Source organism: Montipora capricornis, chromosome 6 (genome assembly GCF_036669925.1).
Source record: "Montipora capricornis isolate CH-2021 chromosome 6, ASM3666992v2, whole genome shotgun sequence".
Classification (NCBI taxonomy): domain Eukaryota; kingdom Metazoa; phylum Cnidaria; class Anthozoa; order Scleractinia; family Acroporidae; genus Montipora; species Montipora capricornis.
In genome coordinates, this window is record NC_090888.1 from 37459157 (window position 1) to 37476656 (window position 17500).

A 17500-nucleotide genomic window follows, 5' to 3' on the forward strand; every position below is an offset into this window, starting at 1 on the left:
TCATCCTTCTGCCACTAAATCGTATCTCTTTCTTGTTCGTGTTTTTCTTAAACTGCAACTTTGCCGTGTCTCTTACTTACTGAAGTAAACCGATTTATAATTGGGTAAAAGCTTAACCATGACCCAAGATGAAAGCCTTAAAAAGTTTCTCACATTCTCCAACAGCAGCTGTGGTCGTTCTTTGCAGGACAATGAGTTTCAAAGTCAAAATCGCTTCTTTATGTTTCTGGTGCCAAGAGATCGCAACAACGGCACGTATGCCCGTTGGAACTCCATTCCGTGTTTTGTTGTTGAAAGAGTTCTTGTAAATTGTTGAGTATAAAGATTGCAGAAAAATCCTGCCCTTTTAACTAGTCTTATTCCCGTTAAGAATTATGCCACAACAATCGTGGATGTCACTGTACGGGGATTTTTTCAGCCTGACGTCGAATCGCCGATATCATCGGATTGTATTCCCAGCATCGTTTGCTCTCTCAAAATTATGAGAAATCTTACTCCTTGTACGCAATAGTTTAAACCATGCCTCTTAATTTTTCTTCCGCCGAACGATCTTTCGGTTTACTCGTAAAACTAAAGCAAGAGTGTGCTTGGTCTTTACAAGAGAAACCATTGAAAACTTTAGGAAACTTTCTAAGCTTTTTCTCACATCACTCTTAAGTTGTTACCCTTTTAAATCATGAATTCCGATCGCCAAACGAGAACGTAAAGTTATTCTACTTCTTTCACTTTAGCAGAGATAACGTGGTTGCAGTCACGTCAGAAATCGTTTCTTTAGCGTCAACTGGGGGCATAGCTCAGTGGTAGAGCATTGGACTGCAGATCGAGAGGTCACCGGTTCAAATCCGATTGCCCCCTTTAACAGTCTTAGTTGAATGTTGTTTTCTCGTCCCTAAGGTCTCTCCTCCTATTTACGACGTTCCAGCTACAACAGAATGTTTAATGGCAGAAAGCGGTTCTCTCACGCAGGTTAGTCGGGTTGGATTCTTGGCCAGTCCGTATCACTGTTCCTAATGTATTACTAAGCCTCAGCAGGTATTCGTGGGTGAAAGATCAGTTGATTTTCCATTTTTGAAAACAAATATCTACAGCAACTTCACGAAGCAGACGTGACAATACCTTCAGCACTTTCCAGGATCCTTGCACTTGGCTCAGTACTCCTTTATTACGATAAGAACATTTTTAGTCAGCTCTAAGAGCTTGCTCGCTTTGGAAACTTAAGCCAAGGCCAGGTTGGCATAATCGTGCTCTGCAATGACAGAAACCATCGTCATCCAGTATTGCTGATTGTATTGTCAGCTTGCATTTGATCAAACAAGCACTGGTGGTTCAGTGGTAGAATTCTCGCCTGCCACGCGGGAGGCCCGGGTTCGATTCCCGGCCAGTGCACAACTATTCCTTCTTTCTTCCCATTTCCTCCAACCTCTGCCCATCTTTAATGGCAACAACGGAAGAGATCCCCGTCGGAAAACCAATCATCCTTCTGCCACTAAATCGTATCTCGTTCTTGTTCGTGTTTTTCTTTAACTGTAACTTTGCCGTGTCTCTTACTTACTGAAGTAAACCGATTTATAATTGGGTAAAAGCTTAACCATGACCTAAGATAAAAGCCTTAAAAAGTTTCTCACATTCTCCAACAGCATCTGTGGTCGTTCTTTGCAGGACAATGAATCGCTTCTTTATGTTTCTGGTCCCAAGAGATCGCAACAACGGCACGTATGCCCGTTGGAACTCCATTCCGTGTTTTGTTGTTGAAAGAGTTCTTGTAAATTGTTGAGTATAAAGATTGCAGAAAAATCCTGCCCTTTTAACTAGTCTTATTCCCGTTAACAATTATGCCACAGCAATGGTGGATGTCACTGTACGGGGATTTTTTCAGCCTGACGTCGAATCGCCGATATCATCGGATTGTATTCCCAGCATCGTTTGCTCTCTCAAAATTATGAGAAATCACACTCCTTGTACTCAATAGTTTAAACCATGCCTCTTAATTTTTCTTCCGCCGAACGATCTTTCGGTTTATTCGTAAAACTAAAGCAAGAGTGTGCTTGGTCTTTACAAGAGAAACCATTGAAAACTTTAGGAAACTTTCTAAGCTTTTTCTCACATCACTCTTAAGTTGTTACCCTTTTAAATCATGAATTCCGATCGCCAAACGAGAACGTAAAGTTATTCTACTTCTTTCACTTTAGCAGAGATAACGTGGTTGCAGTCACGTCGGAAATCCTTTCTTTAGCGTAAACTGGGGGCATGGCTCAGTGGTAGAGCATTGGACTGCAGATCGAGAGGTCACCGGTTCAAATCCGATTGCCCCCTTTAACAGTCTTAGTTGAATGTTGTTTTCTCGTCCCTAAGGTCTCTCCTCCTATTTACGACGTTCCAGCTACAACAGAATGTTTAATGGCAGAAAGCGGTTCTCTCACGCAGGTTAGTCGGGTTGGATTCTTGGCCAGTCCGTATCACTTGGCCAGACCTCAGCAGGTCTTGGTGGGTGAAAGATCAGTTGATTTTCCATTTTTGAAAACAAATATCTACAGCAACTTCACGAAGCAGACGTGACAATACCTTCAGCACTTTCCAGGATCCTTTGCACTTGGCTCAGTACTCCTTCATTACGATAAGAACATTTTTAGTCAGCTCTAAGAGCTTGCTCGCTTTGGAAACTTAAGCCAAGGCCAGGTTGGCATAATCGTGCTCTGCAATGACAGAAACGATCGTCATCCAGTATTGCTGATTGTATTGTCAGCTTGCATTTAATCAAACAAGCACTGGTGGTTCAGTGGTAGAATTCTCGCCTGCCACGCGGGAGGCCCGGGTTCGATTCCCGGCCAGTGCACACCTATTCCTTCTTTCTTCCCATTTCCTCCAACCTCTGCCCATCTTTAATTACATACATACATACATACATACATAACTTTATTTAGTAAAGCAGGTCAAGAGGAAAAAAGCAACTTTACAGCTGATGTGTACCTACTGTAATAAAATTAACGATACATACATATGGTAGTGATTATACTTTGAATAAATAAGATAAATAATCGCTAAAAATAAATAAAGCATAAAATATGTATTAATAATAATAAAAATCGGCATGCTTATTATAAACTACGGAGCTGTCTTTTTCAAAAGTGATATTCATAACAGTATGTTTTAACTGCTTCAGTCCATTTTTAAAGCCTGTTTGATTAGAAAAAGATCTTACACTATCAGACAGGGAATTCCAGGCGATTGCAGCCCTGTGTACAAAGGAATTACGACCGAGCTCAGTGTTTGGTCTATTAACTAAAATATTTAAAGATTTCCTAAGATTATAGCTCTTACAGGTCCTAACAACTAATGAATTTATTTCCTCTAAACCTAAATTATAAAAAGCCTTATGAGTCATCATTAAAATACGAAATTTATAAAAATATTCAAGAGGCATCCACCCCGCTCTTGCTAAAATATCTTCATCAGTCATGCCCTTTGGCAACTTATGAATTAGTCTAGCGGCTCTAATATGTATCAATTCTAGTTCTTTAAATTTGGAGCCAGAGCCCCAAACCACAACCCCATAGAGGACACTTGGGATTACAGTCTTAAAGTACAGAGTTTCTAGCATAGATTTAGGTAAAAAACTTATACGTCTCAGCATTTTGACTTTACTATTGAATGACACACAAATTGATTTAATATGCTGAGACCAAGACAGTTTATCATCGATGGTAACCCCGAGACAAGCAGTAGAGGATATGTACTGAATAAAATCCTCACCCAACTTCAGAGGTTTCAAAGGACCAATGAAGGGATTAATGCTCAAAATCATTGCCTCAGATTTACCCTCGTGAATAATCAGTCTATTCATAAGGCACCAGGTATACACCTGGTCAAGAACCTCTTGTAAAACAAGAACGATCTCATCAACAGTGTCACCTATTACATAAATTGTTGTATCGTCCGCATACATATATAACGCCCCTCTGTTAACATGATCTGGTAAATCATTTACATAAGTTGCAAAGAGTCTGGGACCTAATAAGGACCCTTGGGGTACTCCAACTTTAACAGGTCTTAAATCCGATCTTATACCATTAACTTGAGTCCTTTGCACACGGTTGGAGAGGTAATCATTGATCCAATTCCACATACTACCCATAACTCCAATTCCTTTAAGTTTTTCAACAAGGATAGTGTGATTTACACAATCAAAAGCCTTACGGAAATCAATGAATAACACTCCAACCTTGCGACCTCCATCCAAAGCCTCTCTCCAAGCTTCAGTAAGATGAAGCAGAAGACTTTCAGTTGAATAACCTTTTCTAAAGCCCCATTGCTTATTAGTTAAAATACTATTAGATAAAATATGATCATCAAAGGACTTACATACAACCCTTTCAAGCAGTTTTCCTGGGACACTAAGCAAAGATATAGGTCTATAATTATTAGAATCCAATTTACTCCCTTTTTTAAAAAGAGCAGTAACTAAGGATTCCTTCCACTGCTGGGGGAATCTACAACAATCCCTGCTCTTTTTGAAAACCTCAAACAACCCTTGTATCACAGAATCCTGAGCTAATCTAAGATCTTTAGGTGAAACTTGATCAGGGCCCACCGACTTATTTGGCTGAAGGGATTTAAGAACATCATTCTTGATCTCATCCCATGAAATCGAGAAATTTTCAATAGTCGGAGTAACCCTATTTATAAAACAAGTAGTGTCAATGGGGACTGGGTCTAAGTTCCTTGTAAGATTAATAGCAGTATCTAAAAACGACTTGTTCAATAAATCTGCTTTTTGCTCTTCATCAGTTATTATGTTGCCATCTGTGTCTTGTAATGGACCAGTTCTTGTGTTTGTGCTCTTACCAAGGATTTGGTTTGATATTTTCCAAAAATCTTTAGGAGTGGATGCATTATCTGCTAGCTTAATCCAATATTGGGCTTCAGCTTTCCTTAACATCTTTTTGACACTATTTCTTTTAATCTTGTACAGTTTCCATAGAGCATTATCATCAGGTTTTTCTTGCGCTGATTTCAAATACTTGTATCGTTCATTCATAGCCTTTCTGATCCCAATGTCAATCCATGGAAGCGATTTATTTCTAATCTTAACTTTCCTTCTTTTTATGTGAGAATCCACAATTCCTTTGAGCATAGTCTCCCATAAATGAACACTGTCCTCAATTTCTTCAACAGAATTTACAATATGCCATGGGGCCTCCTCTAAGTCATTCTGTAGACTTTCAATGTCCATTGACTTATAATTCTTAACAGTGATTATCTTGGGCTTACGTTTATTCATCTTATTAGAAAATACTGCGTATGTAAGATGGTGATCAGAGATCCCCAAATCCAAAGAACCAGCTAAGATATTAGATGTGCGATGATTGGGGCTAACAATAATAAGGTCAATTAACGACTTAGACTTAGCAGTGACTCGTGTTGGTGATTCAATAAGATTTGAGTATCCAAAGCTGCCAAGTATGCTCTTCAGCCTTTTGCCAGCCTGGGATGAGTCCTGGACTGAATGGGAATCACTCATCAAATTAGAGTTGAAATCACCAAGCAATATAACATTCTTCCTTTTAATCCAAATCCTGTTCAACAGGGCATGTAGGGAATTGAAGAAGGTAGTAGATTTGGGTGGACGATATAAACAGCCAATTAGGGTTGATTGGGAGCGAATTGTTATATTTAACCACACTGCCTCCAATTCTTGATCAACGTTCCATTTCAGGTCCTCATAAACATTTAGACCATCACGAAAATATATCACCACACCTCCTCCTTTAGATCCTGACCTATCACGCCTTGCTAGGTCATAACCTGTTATTTTAATTAAATTGTTAGATATGTCATCTGTTAAATGAGTCTCAGTAATTCCCAGTACATCAAATTTGACTTCACTAAGTAGAAGGTGGATGTCAGCTAATTTTGCAAGAAGACCGTTAACATTTATGTGCCCAATTTTCAGGTTCCAATTTCCTAGAGTAGACCTAAGCATTTTGTACACATCAATTTCAGAATCTTGCAATTGGCACGTACAGGCATTTCACTCGCAGAGGCAGTGGGTTGTAGATTTGTTAAACAGGCATTAGATTGTAGGTTTGTTAGGCAGACAGGACAGGTCCACTGCAATTGGGAGGTATTCATCATATCGATGTATGTCTTGGCATTCACCTTACCGCATTTAATGTGGCACCACAGCGAACACGCGTCACATTCAACTGCGCGATGGTTGCAAGCAACGGTCTTCCCACAAACAGAGCACTTCACGGTTGAATTGGTTGGTCCAGGATTGAGGGCAATATCCCCACTTGTAAGAGATCCCCGTCGGAAAACCAATCATCCTTCTGCCATTAAATCGTATCTCGTTCTTGTTCGTGTTTTTCTTAAACTGTAACTTTGCCGTGTCTCTTACTTACTGAAGTAAACCGATTTATAATAGGGTAAAAGCTTAACCATGACCTAAGATAAAAGCCTTAAAAAGTTTCTCACATTCTCCAACAGCATCTGTGGTCGTTCTTTGCAGGACAATGAATCGCTTCTTTATGTTTCTGGTCCCAAGAGATCGCAGCAACGGCACGTATGCCCGTTGGAACTCCATTCCGTGTTTTGTTGTTGAAAGAGTTCTTGTAAATTGTTGAGTATAAAGATTGCAGAAAAATCCTGCCCTTTTAACTAGTCTTATTCCCGTTAAGAATTATGCCACAGCAATGGTGGATGTCACTGTACGGGGATTTTTTCAGCCTGACGTCGAATCGCCGATATCATCGGATTGTATTCCCAGCATCGTTTGCTCTCTCAAAATTATGAGAAATCACACTCCTTGTACTCAATAGTTTAAACCATGCCTCTTAATTTTTCTTCCGCCGAACGATCTTTCGCTTTATTCGTAAAACTAAAGCAAGAGTGTGCTTGGTCTTTACAAGAGAAACCATTGAAAACTTTAGGAAACTTTCTAAGCTTTTTCTCACATCACTCTTAAGTTGTTACCATTTAAATCATGAATTCCGATCGCCAAACGAGAACGTAAAGTTATTCTACTTCTTTCACTTTAGCAGAGATAACGAGGTTGGAGTCACGTCAGAAATCGTTTCTTTGGCGTCAACTGGGGGCATAGCTCAGTGGTAGAGCATTGGACTGCAGATCGAGAGGTCACCGGTTCAAATCCGATTGCCCCCTTTAACAGTCTTAGTTGAATGTTGTTTTCTCGTCCCCAAGGTTTATCTTCCTATTTACGACGTTCCAGCTACAACAGAATGTTTAATGGCAGAAAGCGGTTCTCTCACGCAGGTTAGTCGGGTTGGATTCTTGGCCAGTCCGTATCACTGTTCCTAATGTATTACTAGGCCTCAGCAGGTCTTGGTGGGTGAAAGATCAGTTGATTTTCCATTTTTGAAAACAAATATCTACAGCAACTTCACGAAGCAGACGTGACAATACCTTCAGCACTTTCCAGGATCCTTTGCACTTGGCTCATTACTCCTTCATTACGATAAGAACATTTTCAGTCAGCTCTAAGAGCTTGCTCGCTTTGGAAACTTAAGCCAAGGCCAGGTTGGCATAATCGTGCTCTGCAATGACAGAAACCATCGTCATCCAGTATTGCAGATTGTATTGTCAGCTTCCATTTAATCAAACAAGCACTGGTGGTTCAGTGGTAGAATCCTCGCCTGCCACGCGGGAGGCCCGGGTTCGATTCCCGGCCAGTGTACACCTATTCCTTCTTTCTTCCCATTTCCTCCAACCTCTGCCCATCTTTAATTGCAACAACGGAAGAGATCCCCGTCGGAAAACCAATCATCCTTCTGCCACTAAATCGTATCTCGTTCTTGTTCGTGTTTTTCTTTAACTGTAACTTTGCCGTGTCTCTTACTTACTGAAGTAAACCGATTTATAATTGGGTAAAAGCTTAACCATGACCTAAGATAAAAGCCTTAAAAAGTTTCTCACATTCTCCAACAGCATCTGTGGTCGTTCTTTGCAGGACAATGAATCGCTTCTTTATGTTTCTGGTCCCAAGAGATCGCAACAACGGCACGTATGCCCGTTGGAACTCCATTCCGTGTTTTGTTGTTGAAAGAGTTCTTGTAAATTGTTGAGTATAAAGATTGCAGAAAAATCCTGCCCTTTTAACTAGTCTTATTCCCGTTAAGAATTATGCCACAGCAATGGTGGATGTCACTGTACGGGAATTTTTTCAGCCTGATGTCGAATCGCCGATATCATCGGATTATATTCCCAGCATCGTTTGCTCTCTCAAAATTATGAGAAATCACACTCCTTGTACTCAATAGTTTAAACCATGCCTCTTAATTTTTCTTCCGCCGAACGATCTTTCGGTTTATTCGTAAAACTAAAGCAAGAGTGTGCTTGGTCTTTACAAGAGAAACCATTGAAAACTTTAGGAAACTTTCTAAGCTTTTTCTCACATCACTCTTAAGTTGTTACCATTTAAATCATGAATTCCGATCGCCAAACGAGAACGTAAAGTTATTCTACTTCTTTCACTTTAGCAGAGATAACGAGGTTGGAGTCACGTCAGAAATCGTTTCTTTAGCGTCAACTGGGGGCATAGCTCAGTGGTAGAGCATTGGACTGCAGATCGAGAGGTCACCGGTTCAAATCCGATTGCCCCCTTTAACAGTCTTAGTTGAATGTTGTTTTCTCGTCCCCAAGGTTTATCTTCCTATTTACGACGTTCCAGCTACAACAGAATGTTTAATGGCAGAAAGCGGTTCTCTCACGCAGGTTAGTCGGGTTGGATTCTTGGCCAGTCCGTATCACTGTTCCTAATGTATTACTAGGCCTCAGCAGGTCTTGGTGGGTGAAAGATCAGTTGATTTTCCATTTTTGAAAACAAATATCTACAGCAACTTCACGAAGCAGACGTGACAATACCTTCAGCACTTTCCAGGATCCTTTGCACTTGGCTCATTACTCCTTCATTACGATAAGAACATTTTTAGTCAGCTCTAAGAGCTTGCTCGCTTTGGAAACTTAAGCCAAGGCCAGGTTGGCATAATCGTGCTCTGCAATGACAGAAACCATCGTCATCCAGTATTGCAGATTGTATTGTCAGCTTCCATTTAATCAAACAAGCACTGGTGGTTCAGTGGTAAAATTCTCGCCTGCCACGCGGGAGGCCCGGGTTCGATTCCCGGCCAGTGCACACCTATTCCTTCTTTCTTCCCATTTCCTCCAACCTCTGCCCATCTTTAATTGCAACAACGGAAGAGATCCCCGTCGGAAAACCAATCATCCTTCTGCCACTAAATCGTATCTCGTTCTTGTTCGTGTTTTTCTTTAACTGTAACTTTGCCGTGTCTCTTACTTACTGAAGTAAACCGATTTATAATTGGGTAAAAGCTTAACCATGACCTAAGATAAAAGCCTTAAAAAGTTTCTCACATTCTCCAACAGCATCTGTGGTCGTTCTTTGCAGGACAATGAATCGCTTCTTTATGTTTCTGGTCCCAAGAGATCGCAACAACGGCACGTATGCCCGTTGGAACTCCATTCCGTGTTTTGTTGTTGAAAGAGTTCTTGTAAATTGTTGAGTATAAAGATTGCAGAAAAATCCTGCCCTTTTAACTAGTCTTATTCCCGTTAAGAATTATGCCACAGCAATGGTGGATGTCACTGTACGGGAATTTTTTCAGCCTGATGTCGAATCGCCGATATCATCGGATTATATTCCCAGCATCGTTTGCTCTCTCAAAATTATGAGAAATCACACTCCTTGTACTCAATAGTTTAAACCATGCCTCTTAATTTTTCTTCCGCCGAACGATCTTTCGGTTTATTCGTAAAACTAAAGCAAGAGTGTGCTTGGTCTTTACAAGAGAAACCATTGAAAACTTTAGGAAACTTTCTAAGCTTTTTCTCACATCACTCTTAAGTTGTTACCCTTTTAAATCATGAATTCCGATCGCCAAACGAGAACGTAAAGTTATTCTACTTCTTTCACTTTAGCAGAGATAACGTGGTTGCAGTCACGTCAGAAATCGTTTCTTTAGCGTCAACTGGGGGCATAGCTCAGTGGTAGGGCATTGGACTGCAGATCGAGAGGTCACCGGTTCAAATCCGATTGCCCCCTTTAACAGTCTTAGTTGAATGTTGTTTTCTCGTCCCTAAGGTCTCTCCTCCTATTTACGACGTTCCAGCTACAACAGAATGTTTAATGGCAGAAAGCGGTTCTCTCACGCAGGTTAGTCGGGTTGGATTCTTGGCCAGTCCGTATCACTGTTCCTAATGTATTACTAAGCCTCAGCAGGTATTCGTGGGTGAAAGATCAGTTGATTTTCCATTTTTGAAAACAAATATCTACAGCAACTTCACGAAGCAGACGTGACAATACCTTCAGCACTTTCCAGGATCCTTGCACTTGGCTCAGTACTCCTTTATTACGATAAGAACATTTTTAGTCAGCTCTAAGAGCTTGCTCGCTTTGGAAACTTAAGCCAAGGCCAGGTTGGCATAATCGTGCTCTGCAATGACAGAAACGATCGTCATCCAGTATTGCTGATTGTATTGTCAGCTTGCATTCGATCAAACAAGCACTGGTGGTTCAGTGGTAGAATTCTCGCCTGCCACGCGGGAGGCCCGGGTTCGATTCCCGGCCAGTGCACAACTATTCCTTCTTTCTTCCCATTTCCTCCAACCTCTGCCCATCTTTAATGGCAACAACGGAAGAGATCCCCGTCGGAAAACCAATCATCCTTCTGCCACTAAATCGTATCTCGTTCTTGTTCGTGTTTTTCTTTAACTGTAACTTTGCCGTGTCTCTTACTTACTGAAGTAAACCGATTTATAATTGGGTAAAAGCTTAACCATGACCTAAGATAAAAGCCTTAAAAAGTTTCTCACATTCTCCAACAGCATCTGTGGTCGTTCTTTGCAGGACAATGAATCGCTTCTTTATGTTTCTGGTCCCAAGAGATCGCAACAACGGCACGTATGCCCGTTGGAACTCCATTCCGTGTTTTGTTGTTGAAAGAGTTCTTGTAAATTGTTGAGTATAAAGATTGCAGAAAAATCCTGCCCTTTTAACTAGTCTTATTCCCGTTAACAATTATGCCACAGCAATGGTGGATGTCACTGTACGGGGATTTTTTCAGCCTGACGTCGACTCGCCGATATCATCGGATTATATTCCCAGCATCGTTTGCTCTCTCAAAATTATGAGAAATGACACTCCTTGTACTCAATAGTTTAAACCATGCCTCTTAATTTTTCTTCCGCCGAACGATCTTTCGGTTTATTCGTAAAACTAAAGCAAGAGTGTGCTTGGTCTATACAAGAGAAACCATTGAAAACTTTAGGAAACTTTCTAAGCTTTTTCTCACATCACTCTTAAGTTGTTACCCTTTTAAATCATGAATTCCGATCGCCAAACGAGAACGTAAAGTTATTCTACTTCTTTCACTTTAGCAGAGATAACGTGGTTGCAGTCACGTCAGAAATCGTTTCTTTAGCGTCAACTGGGGGCATAGCTCAGTGGTAGAGCATTGGACTGCAGATCGAGAGGTCACCGGTTCAAATCCGATTGCCCCCTTTAACAGTCTTAGTTGAATGTTGTTTTCTCGTCCCTAAGGTCTCTCCTCCTATTTACGACGTTCCAGCTACAACAGAATGTTTAATGGCAGAAAGCGGTTCTCTCACGCAGGTTAGTCGGGTTGGATTCTTGGCCAGTCCGTATCACTTGGCCAGACCTCAGCAGGTCTTGGTGGGTGAAAGATCAGTTGATTTTCCATTTTTGAAAACAAATATCTACAGCAACTTCACGAAGCAGACGTGACAATACCTTCAGCACTTTCCAGGATCCTTTGCACTTGGCTCAGTACTCCTTCATTACGATAAGAACATTTTTAGTCAGCTCTAAGAGCTTGCTCGCTTTGGAAACTTAAGCCAAGGCCAGGTTGGCATAATCGTGCTCTGCAATGACAGAAACCATCGTCATCCAGTATTGCAGATTGTATTGTCAGCTTGCATTTAATCAAACAAGCACTGGTGGTTCAGTGGTAGAATTCTCGCCTGCCACGCGGGAGGCCCGGGTTCGATTCCCGGCCAGTGCACACCTATTCCTTCTTTCTTCCCATTTCCTCCAACCTCTGCCCATCTTTAATTACATACATACATACATACATACATAACTTTATTTAGTAAAGCAGGTCAAGAGGAAAAAAGCAACTTTACAGCTGATGTGTACCTACTGTAATAAAATTAACGATACATACATATGGTAGTGATTATACTTTGAATAAATAAGATAAATAATCGCTAAAAATAAATAAAGCATAAAATATATATTAATAATAATAAAAATCGGCATGCTTATTATAAACTACTGAGCTGTCTTTTTCAAAAGTGATGTTCATAACAGTATGTTTTAACTGCTTCAGTCCATTTTTAAAGCCTGTTTGATTAGAAAAAGATCTTACACTATCAGACAGGGAATTCCAGGCGATTGCAGCCCTGTGTACAAAGGAATTACGACCGAGCTCAGTGTTTGGTCTATTAACTAAAATATTTAAAGATTTCCTAAGATTATAGCTCTTACAGGTCCTAACAACTAATGAATTTATTTCCTCTAAACCTAAATTATAAAAAGCCTTATGAGTCATCATTAAAATACGAAATTTATAAAAATATTCAAGAGGCATCCACCCCGCTCTTGCTAAAATATCTTCATCAGTCATGCCCTTTGGCAACTTATGAATTAGTCTAGCGGCTCTAATATGTATCAATTCTAGTTCTTTAAATTTGGAGCCAGAGCCCCAAACCACAACCCCATAGAGGACACTTGGGATTACAGTCTTAAAGTACAGAGTTTCTAGCATAGATTTAGGTAAAAAACTTATACGTCTCAGCATTTTGACTTTACTATTGAATGACACACAAATTGATTTAATATGCTGAGACCAAGACAGTTTATCATCGATGGTAACCCCGAGACAAGCAGTAGAGGATATGTACTGAATAAAATCCTCACCCAACTTCAGAGGTTTCAAAGGACCAATGAAGGGATTAATGCTCAAAATCATTGCCTCAGATTTACCCTCGTGAATAATCAGTCTATTCATAAGGCACCAGGTATACACCTGGTCAAGAACCTCTTGTAAAACAAGAACGATCTCATCAACAGTGTCACCTATTACATAAATTGTTGTATCGTCCGCATACATATATAACGCCCCTCTGTTAACATGATCTGGTAAATCATTTACATAAGTTGCAAAGAGTCTGGGACCTAATAAGGACCCTTGGGGTACTCCAACTTTAACAGGTCTTAAATCCGATCTTATACCATTAACTTGAGTCCTTTGCACACGGTTGGAGAGGTAATCATTGATCCAATTCCACATACTACCCATAACTCCAATTCCTTTAAGTTTTTCAACAAGGATAGTGTGATTTACACAATCAAAAGCCTTACGGAAATCAATGAATAACACTCCAACCTTGCGACCTCCATCCAAAGCCTCTCTCCAAGCTTCAGTAAGATGAAGCAGAAGACTTTCAGTTGAATAACCTTTTCTAAAGCCCCATTGCTTATTAGTTAAAATACTATTAGATAAAATATGATCATCAAAGGACTTACATACAACCCTTTCAAGCAGTTTTCCTGGGACACTAAGCAAAGATATAGGTCTATAATTATTAGAATCCAATTTACTCCCTTTTTTAAAAAGAGCAGTAACTAAGGATTCCTTCCACTGCTGGGGGAATCTACAACAATCCCTGCTCTTTTTGAAAACCTCAAACAACCCTTGTATCACAGAATCCTGAGCTAATCTAAGATCTTTAGGTGAAACTTGATCAGGGCCCACCGACTTATTTGGCTGAAGGGATTTAAGAACATCATTCTTGATCTCATCCCATGAAATCGAGAAATTTTCAATAGTCGGAGTAACCCTATTTATAAAACAAGTAGTGTCAATGGGGACTGGGTCTAAGTTCCTTGTAAGATTAATAGCAGTATCTAAAAACGACTTGTTCAATAAATCTGCTTTTTGCTCTTCATCAGTTATTATGTTGCCATCTGTGTCTTGTAATGGACCAGTTCTTGTGTTTGTGCTCTTACCAAGGATTTGGTTTGATATTTTCCAAAAATCTTTAGGAGTGGATGCATTATCTGCTAGCTTAATCCAATATTGGGCTTCAGCTTTCCTTAACATCTTTTTGACACTATTTCTTTTAATCTTGTACAGTTTCCATAGAGCATTATCATCAGGTTTTTCTTGCGCTGATTTCAAATACTTGTATCGTTCATTCATAGCCTTTCTGATCCCAATGTCAATCCATGGAAGCGATTTATTTCTAATCTTAACTTTCCTTCTTTTTATGTGAGAATCCACAATTCCTTTGAGCATAGTCTCCCATAAATGAACACTGTCCTCAATTTCTTCAACAGAATTTACAATATGCCATGGGGCCTCCTCTAAGTCATTCTGTAGACTTTCAATGTCCATTGACTTATAATTCTTAACAGTGATTATCTTGGGCTTACGTTTATTCATCTTATTAGAAAATACTGCGTATGTAAGATGGTGATCAGAGATCCCCAAATCCAAAGAACCAGCTAAGATATTAGATGTGCGATGATTGGGGCTAACAATAATAAGGTCAATTAACGACTTAGACTTAGCAGTGACTCGTGTTGGTGATTCAATAAGATTTGAGTATCCAAAGCTGCCAAGTATGCTCTTCAGCCTTTTGCCAGCCTGGGATGAGTCCTGGACTGAATGGGAATCACTCATCAAATTAGAGTTGAAATCACCAAGCAATATAACATTCTTCCTTTTAATCCAAATCCTGTTCAACAGGGCATGTAGGGAATTGAAGAAGGTAGTAGATTTGGGTGGACGATATAAACAGCCAATTAGGGTTGATTGGGAGCGAATTGTTATATTTAACCACACTGCCTCCAATTCTTGATCAACGTTCCATTTCAGGTCCTCATAAACATTTAGACCATCACGAAAATATATCACCACACCTCCTCCTTTAGATCCTGACCTATCACGCCTTGCTAGGTCATAACCTGTTATTTTAATTAAATTGTTAGATATGTCATCTGTTAAATGAGTCTCAGTAATTCCCAGTACATCAAATTTGACTTCACTAAGTAGAAGGTGGATGTCAGCTAATTTTGCAAGAAGACCGTTAACATTTATGTGCCCAATTTTCAGGTTCCAATTTCCTAGAGTAGACCTAAGCATTTTGTACACATCAATTTCAGAATCTTGCAATTGGCACGTACAGGCATTTCACTCGCAGAGGCAGTGGGTTGTAGATTTGTTAAACAGGCATTAGATTGTAGGTTTGTTAGGCAGACAGGACAGGTCCACTGCAATTGGGAGGTATTCATCATATCGATGTATGTCTTGGCATTCACCTTACCGCATTTAATGTGGCACCACAGCGAACACGCGTCACATTCAACTGCGCGATGGTTGCAAGCAACGGTCTTCCCACAAACAGAGCACTTCACGGTTGAATTGGTTGGTCCAGGATTGAGGGCAATATCCCCACTTGTAAGAGATCCCCGTCGGAAAACCAATCATCCTTCTGCCATTAAATCGTATCTCGTTCTTGTTCGTGTTTTTCTTAAACTGTAACTTTGCCGTGTCTCTTACTTACTGAAGTAAACCGATTTATAATAGGGTAAAAGCTTAACCATGACCTAAGATAAAAGCCTTAAAAAGTTTCTCACATTCTCCAACAGCATCTGTGGTCGTTCTTTGCAGGACAATGAATCGCTTCTTTATGTTTCTGGTCCCAAGAGATCGCAGCAACGGCACGTATGCCCGTTGGAACTCCATTCCGTGTTTTGTTGTTGAAAGAGTTCTTGTAAATTGTTGAGTATAAAGATTGCAGAAAAATCCTGCCCTTTTAACTAGTCTTATTCCCGTTAAGAATTATGCCACAGCAATGGTGGATGTCACTGTACGGGGATTTTTTCAGCCTGACGTCGAATCGCCGATATCATCGGATTGTATTCCCAGCATCGTTTGCTCTCTCAAAATTATGAGAAATCACACTCCTTGTACTCAATAGTTTAAACCATGCCTCTTAATTTTTCTTCCGCCGAACGATCTTTCGCTTTATTCGTAAAACTAAAGCAAGAGTGTGCTTGGTCTTTACAAGAGAAACCATTGAAAACTTTAGGAAACTTTCTAAGCTTTTTCTCACATCACTCTTAAGTTGTTACCCTTTTAAATCATGAATTCCGATCGCCAAACGAGAACGTAAAGTTATTCTACTTCTTTCACTTTAGCAGAGATAACGTGGTTGCAGTCACGTCGGAAATCCTTTCTTTAGCGTAAACTGGGGGCATAGCTCAGTGGTAGAGCATTTGACTGCAGATCGACAGGTCACCGGTTCAAATCCGATTGCCCCCTTTAACAGTCTTAGTTGAATGTTGTTTTCTCGTCCCTAAGGTCTATCCTCCTACTTACGACGTTCCAGCTACAACAGAATGTTTAATGGCAGAAAGCGGTTCTCTCACGCAGGTTAGTCGGGTTGGATTCTTGGCCAGTCCGTATCACTGTTCCTAATGTATTACTAGGCCTCAGCAGGACTTGGTGGGTGAAAGATCAGTTGATTTTCCATTTTTGAAAACAAATATCTACAGCAACTTCACGAAGCAGACGTGAGAATACCTTCAAGCACTTTCCAGGATCCTTTGCACTTGGCTCAGTACTCCTTCATTACGATAAGAACATTTTTAGTCAGCTCTAAGAGCTTGCTCGCTTTGGAAACTTAAGCCAAGGTTGGGATAATCGTGCTCTGCAATGACAGAAACCATCGTCATCCAGTATTGCAGATTTTATTGTCAGCTTGCACTTAATCAAACAAGCACTGGTGGTTCAGTGGTAGAATTCTCGCCTGCCACGCGGGTTCGATTCCCGGCCAGTGCACACCTATTCCTTCTTTCTTCCCATTTCCTCCAACCTCTGCCCATCTTTAATTGCAACAACGGAAGAGATCCCCGTCGGAAAACCAATCATCCTTCTGCCACTAAATCGTATCTCGTTCTTGTTCGTGTTTTTCTTTAACTGTAACTTTGCCGTGTCTCACATTCTCCAACAGCATCTGTGGTCGTTCTTTGCAGGACAATGAATTTCAAAGTCAAAATCGCTTCTTTCTGTTTCTGGTCCCAAGAGGTCGCAACAACGGCACGTATGCCCGTTGGAACTCCATTCCGTGTTTTGTTGTTGAAAGAGTTCTTGTAAATTGTTGAGTATAAAGATTGCAGAAAAATCCTGCCCTTTTAACTAGTCTTATTCCCGTTAAGAATTAATTTTGAATCTACTAAGGTTGCAAGATGCCTGGACGGCAGAGAATGAGAACGACAAAACGGTACACCAGTAATAGCTTAAAGTTGGTGGAAGAAGTTACTCCACAAATTCTTTTCTTGGACACTAAACCGTTTGTTATTTCTACTGATGAGTTATTTCAAGTGGATGCATATTTCTAAAAAGTGGTTTACCGTAGTCGTTTTTTCCTTTGTTCA

General features: G+C 40.3%; 13 non-coding genes across 13 annotated transcripts; all 13 read left to right on the top strand.

Annotated features, from left to right (window-relative positions):
• Positions 1 to 783: 783 nt before the first annotated feature.
• On the top strand, positions 784 to 855 carry Trnac-gca (transfer RNA cysteine (anticodon GCA)). The gene has a single exon. It is a non-coding gene; the product is annotated as a tRNA-Cys (tRNA).
• A 460-nt stretch (positions 856 to 1315) lies between these two features.
• Trnag-gcc (transfer RNA glycine (anticodon GCC)) lies at positions 1316 to 1386 on the top strand. Its single transcript has one exon. It is a non-coding gene; the product is annotated as a tRNA-Gly (tRNA).
• Positions 1387 to 2241: 855 nt separating this feature from the next.
• On the top strand, positions 2242 to 2313 carry Trnac-gca (transfer RNA cysteine (anticodon GCA)). Its single transcript has one exon. It is a non-coding gene; the product is annotated as a tRNA-Cys (tRNA).
• Positions 2314 to 2762: 449 nt separating this feature from the next.
• Positions 2763 to 2833, top strand: Trnag-gcc (transfer RNA glycine (anticodon GCC)). The gene has a single exon. It is a non-coding gene; the product is annotated as a tRNA-Gly (tRNA).
• Positions 2834 to 7089: 4256 nt separating this feature from the next.
• Positions 7090 to 7161, top strand: Trnac-gca (transfer RNA cysteine (anticodon GCA)). The gene has a single exon. It is a non-coding gene; the product is annotated as a tRNA-Cys (tRNA).
• Positions 7162 to 7622: 461 nt separating this feature from the next.
• Trnag-gcc (transfer RNA glycine (anticodon GCC)) lies at positions 7623 to 7693 on the top strand. Its single transcript has one exon. It is a non-coding gene; the product is annotated as a tRNA-Gly (tRNA).
• Positions 7694 to 8547: 854 nt separating this feature from the next.
• On the top strand, positions 8548 to 8619 carry Trnac-gca (transfer RNA cysteine (anticodon GCA)). Its single transcript has one exon. It is a non-coding gene; the product is annotated as a tRNA-Cys (tRNA).
• Positions 8620 to 9080: 461 nt separating this feature from the next.
• Trnag-gcc (transfer RNA glycine (anticodon GCC)) lies at positions 9081 to 9151 on the top strand. The gene has a single exon. It is a non-coding gene; the product is annotated as a tRNA-Gly (tRNA).
• An 855-nt stretch (positions 9152 to 10006) lies between these two features.
• Trnac-gca (transfer RNA cysteine (anticodon GCA)) lies at positions 10007 to 10078 on the top strand. The gene has a single exon. It is a non-coding gene; the product is annotated as a tRNA-Cys (tRNA).
• A 460-nt stretch (positions 10079 to 10538) lies between these two features.
• Positions 10539 to 10609, top strand: Trnag-gcc (transfer RNA glycine (anticodon GCC)). The gene has a single exon. It is a non-coding gene; the product is annotated as a tRNA-Gly (tRNA).
• An 855-nt stretch (positions 10610 to 11464) lies between these two features.
• Positions 11465 to 11536, top strand: Trnac-gca (transfer RNA cysteine (anticodon GCA)). Its single transcript has one exon. It is a non-coding gene; the product is annotated as a tRNA-Cys (tRNA).
• Positions 11537 to 11985: 449 nt separating this feature from the next.
• Trnag-gcc (transfer RNA glycine (anticodon GCC)) lies at positions 11986 to 12056 on the top strand. Its single transcript has one exon. It is a non-coding gene; the product is annotated as a tRNA-Gly (tRNA).
• A 4257-nt stretch (positions 12057 to 16313) lies between these two features.
• Trnac-gca (transfer RNA cysteine (anticodon GCA)) lies at positions 16314 to 16385 on the top strand. The gene has a single exon. It is a non-coding gene; the product is annotated as a tRNA-Cys (tRNA).
• Positions 16386 to 17500: the final 1115 nt, after the last annotated feature.